The sequence below is a fragment of the Aplidium turbinatum genome, chromosome 11 (assembly GCF_918807975.1).
Source record: "Aplidium turbinatum chromosome 11, kaAplTurb1.1, whole genome shotgun sequence".
NCBI lineage: Eukaryota > Metazoa > Chordata > Ascidiacea > Aplousobranchia > Polyclinidae > Aplidium > Aplidium turbinatum.
This window is the reverse complement of record NC_137482.1, coordinates 12,183,713-12,193,751: the sequence shown is the minus strand read 5'-3', so window position 1 is coordinate 12,193,751 and position 10,039 is coordinate 12,183,713.

Here is a 10,039-nt window from a genome sequence, read left to right as displayed (position 1 = left end):
ATTGGAAGAGGGAAGAACATGAAATAAAAATGAAAATTCTGAAATTAAAATTAGAGAAAGCTGAAAAAGAAAATTTACAGTGACCATAACTGAATTATTGAAATTCATTTTTAATGTTGATGTCGCGATGTACAAACTTGTTGTTTATATAATACAAACATGTGGTAAAATACAGCTAATGATAATTAAACTCAGCAATCAGCACCAGTAAGCTAACTGAAGCGAAAACAAACAACTTCATCAAGTTAACCAATGGTTAACCCACATCGTCTGTTGGGTTAACTTTTCGGTTAAGTCAGCCAAGTTAACCTGCGGTTAACTCATTGTTAGCGTTGGTGCATATCACATTTTGGTTAAATGAAAGTTAACAGATTGGTTAACTTAACCAGCAGTTAACCACGTTTGCTGCATCCGACCCTTGATGTAATATCCAAAAATTAGTGGCGTGCTGGGTTTTCTTTTTCGCTGAGACTTTTTGGTCATTTGTCTGAAATGACTTAAAAAACTTCGGTCAATTTTATTTATTTCGGTCATTTTTAGTCACATATATATAGTCAATTGACTGTATATTTTTTTAGACATTTTGACCAAATTGACTATATATTTTTCGGACATTTTGCTAAAAAATCGTTCAATGACTGAAAAAAAACCCAGGTGGAGTGAGAAACAATCACTCAGGCGAAGTCAAATAGGTACGGTACATGTCGATTAGGCACCTTCACTGTAGCAATAATTGATTAAGATTCCCTGTCATTGTAGCTACAAGCAATTTAGGCACAACTGTTAATGAAACAGATTTTATAGAGTGTGGTGCACAGTGGCGTACGCAGGATTTTCTCAAGAGGGGGCCATTGACAGTAGCGTAGCCAGAAACTTTAAAGGGGGGGAGGGGTTTGACGACCGGCGGGCGAAGCCCAACGGCTGAAAATTTTATAAATTAAGAATTTTTTTACTCATTTTAATTGTTAAAAAAAAACTCACTAGCCTTTTTTTTCTCTTTATTTTAAATTTATAAAATTTTTATTAAGGTGTTACGACCGTGCCATATTTCAAACTGGTTGTCCTGCTTTGGTATCATGCACGCTATAACCTCCGCGTTTTGTCGCTTCTACCTTTTTCTAGACCTCTGCTATGTTTGTCACATAGCGATCTGTATACACAGGCCTTGACAACGTACGAACTGGAGGGCTGACTGAAGGCCGATGTATGTTCAATTTTGAAGTTTAAGCTAAATTCACTTTATATATATATATTCCTTTTAAATGATAATTTAAAGGCAGTGGCTATTTGACCGGCTCCGGTCTTTGAATCTGAAACACTATTTGACCGGTCATGACGTCACTACATAAGCACTTTTTTCTTTTTCTCTTTCAAAGCAAAAGACGATAAGCGCCTTAAGTTTTAAATTCAATACGATTTTTTCAACTGAATCCGTGGCGCATACGTAACGTATCGGGCTGCCATTGTAGAGGGAAAGAGTTCGATTCTATCCGGAAGTGTTCTTTTTTTTTTTTTTTAATTAAATTTTTGAAAGTGGAAAGTTGTCTTGAAGGGTTGGTTGAGATGATGATTTGAAACTTGACTGATTGTTGTGCGACAATGAGACTGGATTTAATTTTTAACTTCGGACTTTAGCGAAACGTAATCTTACAGCCTATTAGAAGGTGTGATTTTTTCAGAGAATTTGTGCTAAGAAATGAAAGGAATTTGTTAAAAATAAAGACTAGAAAAAACTTTTTTAATTCGTTTTGAAACTTTTTTATTCACTTGTTGATTCATTCATACCAGTTTGTATCCTTTTGTAGTTAAAAAAAAAAAAAAAACGCTTCCGGATAGTATCGAACTCATTCCCTCTAAAATGGCAGCCCCAGACGTTACGTATGCGCCACGGACTCAGTTGAAGGAAACGTGTTGAATTTAAAACTTAACGCGCTTATCGTCTTTTGCTTTGAAAGAAAAAAGTGCTTATGTAGTGACGTCATGACCGGTCAAATAGTGTTTCAGATTCAAAGACCGGAGCCGGTCAAATAGCCACTGCCTAATTTAAACAATTTAAATTGCCAAAGTGTGATCACTGAATCCCAAATCACTGCAAAACTCTTAAAATTATGTTGACAAAATGACAATAGTTTCCGAAATACTGGTGTTGCCAGACGCTTTTTGGATTTCCAGTACAGGTGCCAAAATCTATTCTGTTATTTGAATGGTAAAAACAGCACAAAAGTAACTCAAACTCTCACAAAATATAGACAAAGACTCTATTTATCAACTAATACTCAAACTATCAACTTATACTCGCGATTTTGGCTACTAACAGATCGGCCTTTAGTCAAATTTTAAGCTGCACGTTGCCATGGCCTGTGTATAAAGGTCGCCATGGTTTGTCACATATATACTGTTTTTTCGTTGTGATGGTCAGAACTAAAAACAAACTAAACTGAACGGCCACAAAAATGCGTAGCCTAACGGATGAGTCACTTTGGGTTAGAATTTAGTTTGAAAAAAAAAATTACCGCCTGGTGGTATCAAACTCATGTCCTTGCGAGTACGAGCCAGACAAAGATCGCACGTGCCACTGATTCACTTGGCAAAAACAGTTGAATTTAGAAGTTATATATGGACTTTTTTCATTTGTTCTTTCGTCTTTTGCTTTGAAAAAGAAGGTGAAAGAAGAAAAAAATACGCAGTACCAGCACGCATGTGCAGTAAAAGTGACGTAAAGATTAAACAAAGGGCATGGAACAGCTGTATTTACAGCGTCGTAAGTGTAGCCACTTCCTATTTTAAACCTTTGGGTTTTGTCTTTTTTTTGTTGCCAGGTTTGTGTGTTTACTTTATTGTTTTCTACATGTTTGCACCAGTTATGAAAAATTAATTTAATACTTTGTGAAAGGTCGTCACACCACTCAGTACGGTATGCAACAACTCAGCAATTACATTTCAGTTACTACTAAGTCAGCAAATAAGATTTATGTGCTCACACCAGAGTTTCTTGTGAAACTGAATTTACTGATTGATTGAATCTGTATCCTCAAACTGGGAAAACTTTTTACAAAGCTTAATTCTGGCAGTTTTGCATACTAGTAGAGGCTTTGAACCACTTACGCAGGGCTGTTTGCCAAGATTGACAGAGTGAAGCTTCCGATTGTTGAAATCTTGTTGCCGGGGAATTATTCCATCCATTAGGTGCTGTTGAATAGAGAGCAGTCCTTAACGTGCGTTGCTCAAGCGCACACACCGAGATGAACCAGCGCCGCTTGATCTTGAACCTTCCTCGTTCCAAAAGTTGTACGCTAACCAACTGAGCTATCGATCGGGGCTGACTTGTGACATGCCAAGTTATGGCTTGCTAAGTTTTATCATTTACCAACTTCAGCCACTTGCTGAAATGTTGCTAGCTCAGTTCACAACTGCTGGCTTGTACTAGAGTGCAGACTCTGACTTAAAAAGTGATCTAACTAATCTAACATCTAAGGAATCTTAAATCTTTGTTCTGATTTCTAATCAGAGTTGCCAGGTTAATTTACAAAATAAATCTGAAAAAAACATGTCGTCAGACCAGAATCACTATAAATATAGTGACTCTGATCAGACCACTCGGCCATGTACTTCTAGACTAGGTGCGACAACTCAAGAAGTGCTTCACCTCAGCATTTCAGCTACAGTCCAAGTCAGCAAACGAGATTTTCAGCTTGCATCAGACTTGCAACGCCGCTTGCTCAAAAATTGAATTGTTAATTTTTCAGTTTTAGTATTTAATACTTTCTCAGTTTTATTACGGTATTTGGTTTGGTTTGTTTTGAATCTTTATCCTCGGAATGACAAAGTCTTGATAGGTTTCTCGGCAATCGAGCGTAGCAAGAATTGACAGCTCTTTGTGGAAAGAAAACAACTAAACTAACTTTTATCAAGGTAGTGTTGGCGTCAGGAAGATCGCTCTATCTCAACAACAAAACCTTGTTATTGATAAGTTATTTTTGCATACTATACTTGTAGGCTAGAGGCTTTTGACGCACGGCCGATTACCAAGTTTGAGTGAGTGAATTTTTTGACTGTTGAAGTGTTGTTGCCGGGGAATAATTCCATCCATTAAGTGCCGCTGAATGGAGGGCAGTCTTTAAAATGAGTTGCTTTAGCGCACTTCTGTAGAATCGAACCATCGCCTCTTGACTCTTGTTCTTGAAGCTTCTTCGTGCACAAAGTCACGCGCCAGTGGCGTAGCCAGAAAAAAATGGGGAGAAGAGCCAAATATTTAATGAAATGTAGAGAACAACAAAGTGTTTGATTTAGGCCATCGCCACTTGATGTGCAGTGGCGTATCCTGGTGGGTTGAGCACGGGAAGCAATAAAAGTGATTGGGGTTTAAAGCGTGCACGAAGCGTATTCTAGGAGGCACGCGTATTCTAAAAAGGTCTGGGGGCATGCTCCCCCGGAAATTTTTTGAAAAATTACACTCAAATAATGGATTATAGCGCTTTCTGAAAACACTTCTGGCAGCTTTTAGGGTAATATTTGTATGAAATTTATTAGCAAATAAACAGCTATTACTATTAACTTATTAAAGGTAGCTCTTACACACAAACGGGCAAAAACTGCGGCTAAAAGTAGAGAACACCAAAAACTCAGCTTCACAAAAAACTCAATAACTACACAAAAACCCAACAGAGTAGCCTAAGCCATTTTGAAATTGCTTCCACAAATTAGTTCAAAGAAACGTAAATCGCGTAAATTTTGCTCGATTTACGATTTGCAAAATTTATTGGTGTCTTTCTGTGTGTCTAAAACAAGTCCTTGGAGGTGTTAATAGTCAGATGTCTTGGAAAACGTTATAAATTTCTACAAATTTTATTACATTTTTAACAAAGGACTCAACATTGGAATCCAAACTTGGAAAATTTTGGGGGGCCATGGCCCCTTTTGCCCCCCCCCCCCCCTTGGCTACGCCCAGTGTTGGGCGCGATAACTCATTTTTCAGTTAAGCGATAACGATAATCGATAAACGAAAAATGCCTAAAGCGATAACGATAAACGATAAATCAAAAAAAAGTTAAGCGATAGCGATAACGATAAATTATCGCCGATAATGTCCGATAACGATAAATTTTTTTTTCTTGATTAGCGCTGCCCCATCCCATGCAGCACGAACTGTTTTCATCAACATGCCGAAAAATCAAACATAATATAGTGTAAAGGGACAAAACTATTTGTAAGTTATGCAATATGCATCAATAGAATCGCAATAGCGGCAGTGGGTATCGAATCTTCAACCTCTTGATCCAGAAACCACTGAGGTAACCGCCGTGCTTATAATTATACCTTCAGATACCAGTTGGATGCTTTTATTAATTGAGTTACACTGCCGCTTACGTGCAGTAGGCAAAATAATTAAATCAAATGAAAATACCATAAAAAATTCCAAACTTTGTATTTTGCTTTCTGCTTAAAGGGCTGTTCACAGCAAAGTCAGCAATAATTGAAAAAATTCCCAAAAACGCAAAATGCTTGAAAATTTATCAGTAATCTTAAGCGTTATTGGTAGTAAAAATGTGCATACTGTGAAATTCATCAAGCTTGTCAAATTAGTCGTGTTTGTTTAAGAACAATAACATAATTATCGTAATTTACTGATAATTTCAGATGATTGTTTTTGTTTTTTTTTGTGAACACCATCATTAAAGCAATGGCAGAACGCTGAGTTGTTGAGATAAGAATTACAATGTAGGCACTGTATTAGTGGGAATAGAAATATTTGATTGAAGTAGGCTATGTCGCATAGGTAGGCTACAGTAAATGAGAAAGGTTATACTGTATTTAGCATAATTTTACCACGCAACTCGGTCCGCCTATTGTCGTGCAAAAACTATACTACAAGATGCAAAAAATGTGATGTCGGTCTGCATGTTAAATGCTTCAAGCAATATCATATTCCGCAATGACTTGTTTCAGTGATGTTTTGTTACTTTGCTAATTTTCATCTTCATATTTTTTGAACTTTCATGTCAATAAAATGCTCGATTACAATAATGACATGACAAGACATGAAAAAGACATTTCCCATTTACCACTTTAGCGATAAGTAAAATGTAATAACGCTTAAGCATTACGCACAAGAAACTTGTGTAATTTGATAACGGATTTGCCTAGCGTCTTATATATAGGACGGCTTTTTTCTCAAAAAGTACACACACAATTAGGAAAAAAATAATTGTGATATGTTTTTTAGGTCATACAGTAATTATTAGGGCCATTTAAAGTCATTAAAGTCATATTTTTTTCTATGCATCAGTAAGTCGTGAAATCAATTTTAACGCAAAAACCGCATCCCTATGAGGTATATTAAGAAAGTTATGAAGTCATATAAAGTCATATTTTCCTGGTTAGGTCATAAATCAGCTTTTTAAGTTATATAGTCATATTTTTGAGTTGTAAAGTCATACCGTTGTACACTTTAAATAAAAAATATCAATTTAAGCGGTAAAACAATTAAGCACTAAGAAAGTAAGGCAATTTCTGATTGAACGAATGCAAACTTTAGGATTAGCCTACATAACACTTACAGTCACAGACCTATATTTTATGCGGTCACACATTGAGGTCAACTTAATATTCAAAATGAAAAGTTGTACGTACACCATCAAAGAGGCCCATGCTGATCTAAATGCCCTTGATTTCGGAAAAGATCCGCTTGAGCTCAAAAATAACATTAAGAAGCGATTGGACAAAAACGATGTGAAACAAATTATGGAGCTACAAAGACAAGACATTTCACCAGCGCTTTATGCAAAACTGCAGAAGTGTCAACCCACATCAGAGTCTGTGGAGCGCTCATTTTCCTTACTAAAGTCATTTTTACGTCCAAATCGTAACTTCAAAGACTCTAACGTTCCACACTACATGAAACTGTACTACAACAGTGATTTAAATTAAAAATGGATGTGTATTATGTTGCTTATGTTTTACTTCTTAGTTCCGTGAGTGACGTTGTTCGCATGTAAAAATAAACGATTTTCACATAAAGTCATATAAAGTCATATTTTCCAAAAAATAAAGTCATATTATTGATTTTTTAAGGTCATATAAAAATGGCCCTAGTAATTATGCAATGTTTAAATCTTCCGAAAAATTTTTTAAGTACTTTCACTTTAGGCACAAATGGGTTAACTTTTTAAGTTAAATGGCACTTATGCATTTGGTTATTATTTTTGGATTAAAGTTATATCGCCAAGCTAGAAAAAAATCGATCTTACAGTCTATAACCGATCTTGTGTTGTTATTGTGTGTGAATTCTGTCTTTTAATCTGAGCTTGTGACGTAACCGCACGTCTCAAGGCAATTCTTGCAATTTTAGTTAATCTACTCATCTAAAGATTTAATGCGCTTAAAACAGTAAGTTTCATGTTTTGGCGAGAGTGATTTTATTTTTTTACGACAATTACTAAAAACTAACACTTCCAACGAAAAAAGAAAACGCAAGAATAAAATAGTTGATTGTGAGGTGGCGCGAAAGACCAAAGACGTGTTTCCGCTGTAAAAGCGCCCTCGTATGTTGCATGCATTGCAATTTGCAACTCTAAAAGTTATTGTGTTGTCAGGGCCGTCGCTGCAGGGGGGCGTGCCCCCTTCCCTGATAACGACCTGTGCACACACACTTCAGGCACTGAAGAAGAACTGGTTTTAATTTTAGTTTCATTAACTAGATGGCTAGTTAAAATATTACTTTTCATGATCTTTCCACTTGTGTGTTGATCCGAAATAAAATTTATCGGCGAATAATTATCGGCGATAATCAAATATTGCCTTTGGCGATAACGATAAACGATAACTGAAAAAATAATTGAGCGATAACGATAAGCGATAAAAATTTATCGCCGATAATGCCCATCACTGGCTACGCCAATGTCACGCGCTAACCAACTGAGCTATCGGACCTGAAATCATCTACCAACTTCAACCACTATCTGAATTGTTGCTAGCTCAGTTGTTACTTGCTTAGCTGTTATTTGTTTAGTTCACAACTGCTGACTTGAAGGAGACTTGAAAAAAAAACTAAAATAAGAAAGTCAACAAAAAAAATGGTGATTTTTTGCTGAGTCACAAGTGAAATAAAATTCCACTACTCACATGCATGATTTTTACGTATGTGAACTGCTGCAAATTAATCTGTAAAAATGAAACAACTGCAGGTTTTCGCTGTTTTTGAAGGTTTCCTCTTCGCCCTGCTTTGTCATTACAACTTTTCTTTCTCAAACATTTTAAACAAACAAGCCCAAATCCAAACAACCCGCAAAAATATAAGCAAACTAAAAAAATACAAGTCCAAATTTGCTGAAATACCACAAGGTTGGCAACACTGTGAATAGTAGTTTTTTTTATTTGCTGATGACAATATTGAAATCAACCATTGAAATTAAAAAAATGAAAAGGATGATTATTATTATTATCAATATTGTATTCTGGTCCAGTACACATGGTACTACAGAAGAAAAATAGTTTAGGTTTAGTTATTGATAACGAGACAACGAAACGACCATACAGTCTACTAGTCAGTTGCCACCCTGGAGAGCATACAATTTGAGTTATGGAACTAATCAACAGTTCAACCAAATCGATTACATTCTAAAAAGAAAATACAAACAAGACTAATACTTCAATTAGTATCTTACAATTAATTGTCAGCTACTTAGAATTGTATACGAGATTAATGATGGAAATCACAGATAGACAGTGGACACCATAACAATAGACATTGTTGAATATTAGAATATGCTTAGGCCAAATGAAGACCCACTTATGAAGTATCATAACTTTTCAATGCTAATGCTTTGCTACGTTTTTTGAAATCATAAAAAAAGAACTTTTTGAGATTGCTTGGAACCTCTGACCACACCACTGGTTCGAATACTTGTATGGGTTTTCGCCAAATTCTGTATGATATTAATGCGATTAACATAATAATTATTGTTTGATTGATATCTAGCATCATGGTTGTGGATGAGTGAAAAATTTGTAAACAATGTACAGTAGACAGAACAGAAGGGTATAGGTTCATGCAGACTCTGAACACGTGTTTTCTTATTTCTAGTGAACATATGTCTTCCAGCTTTAAGATACCGGTACCGGTATTCATTTTAAAAATAATGAACTGGTATGGGCTTTATAATTGCTAAAATTATAATTATTTTATTAATCTTTTTTGCATTTTTTTGAGAGGGTTTAGAAGTTTGTTGCAAGCTTTACCCCAGCTAGTAATGCAATATGAAGGTGGGAGTAAATTAAAATATAATAAACGGTTGTCAAGGTGTCTGAATTCACATATTTCCTCAGTTTTAATAGTGACCAAGAACTCTTTGCAACCTTGGGAAACTCCACAGATAACTTTTGTAGAACTGGATGGAACACTATTTACAACTATGTATTGTTGACGGTTGCTTATGTAACTGTTTAACAATTGTTGAGAATTGCCTCGAAATCTATACTTTTCTAATTTTTTATGAGCATAGTATGGTTGACTGAATGACTGTATCAAAAGCCTTAGCAAGGTTAAGAAATACCAAACAGGTGGTTTTTTATTGTCAAGGTTTGCTAAAATGTCATCACAAATATTTGAAACAGCAAGTGAAGTGGATTACTCTGGCCTAAAACCAAATTGGTGAGGTGTAATATTAAGTTGTTTTTTTTTGCTAGATATTTGCGCATTTTGTCAAACAGGCATTTGTCAAATACTTTTGTGAACAGTGACAGGTTTGATATTGGTCTGTACTCTGTAGGCTATAATAGTTGCTGCAGCTTTTTTAAATCCATTTTTATGTAGTATTTATATATAGGAGTCACTTGAGCAATTTTAGCACGTCATGATAATCACTTTGATTAATACATCCATTGAATAGATTTGTTGAGATGGGTGCTATCACTAATGAAGATAGCTTTATAAATTTCTTAGGTATTCCATTGAATCCAATACTTTTAGAGCATGACAAATTGTTCAGATGTTTAAGCACTTCTTCAGTGATGGGTGATAGAACTTTAATCCAAACTTTGG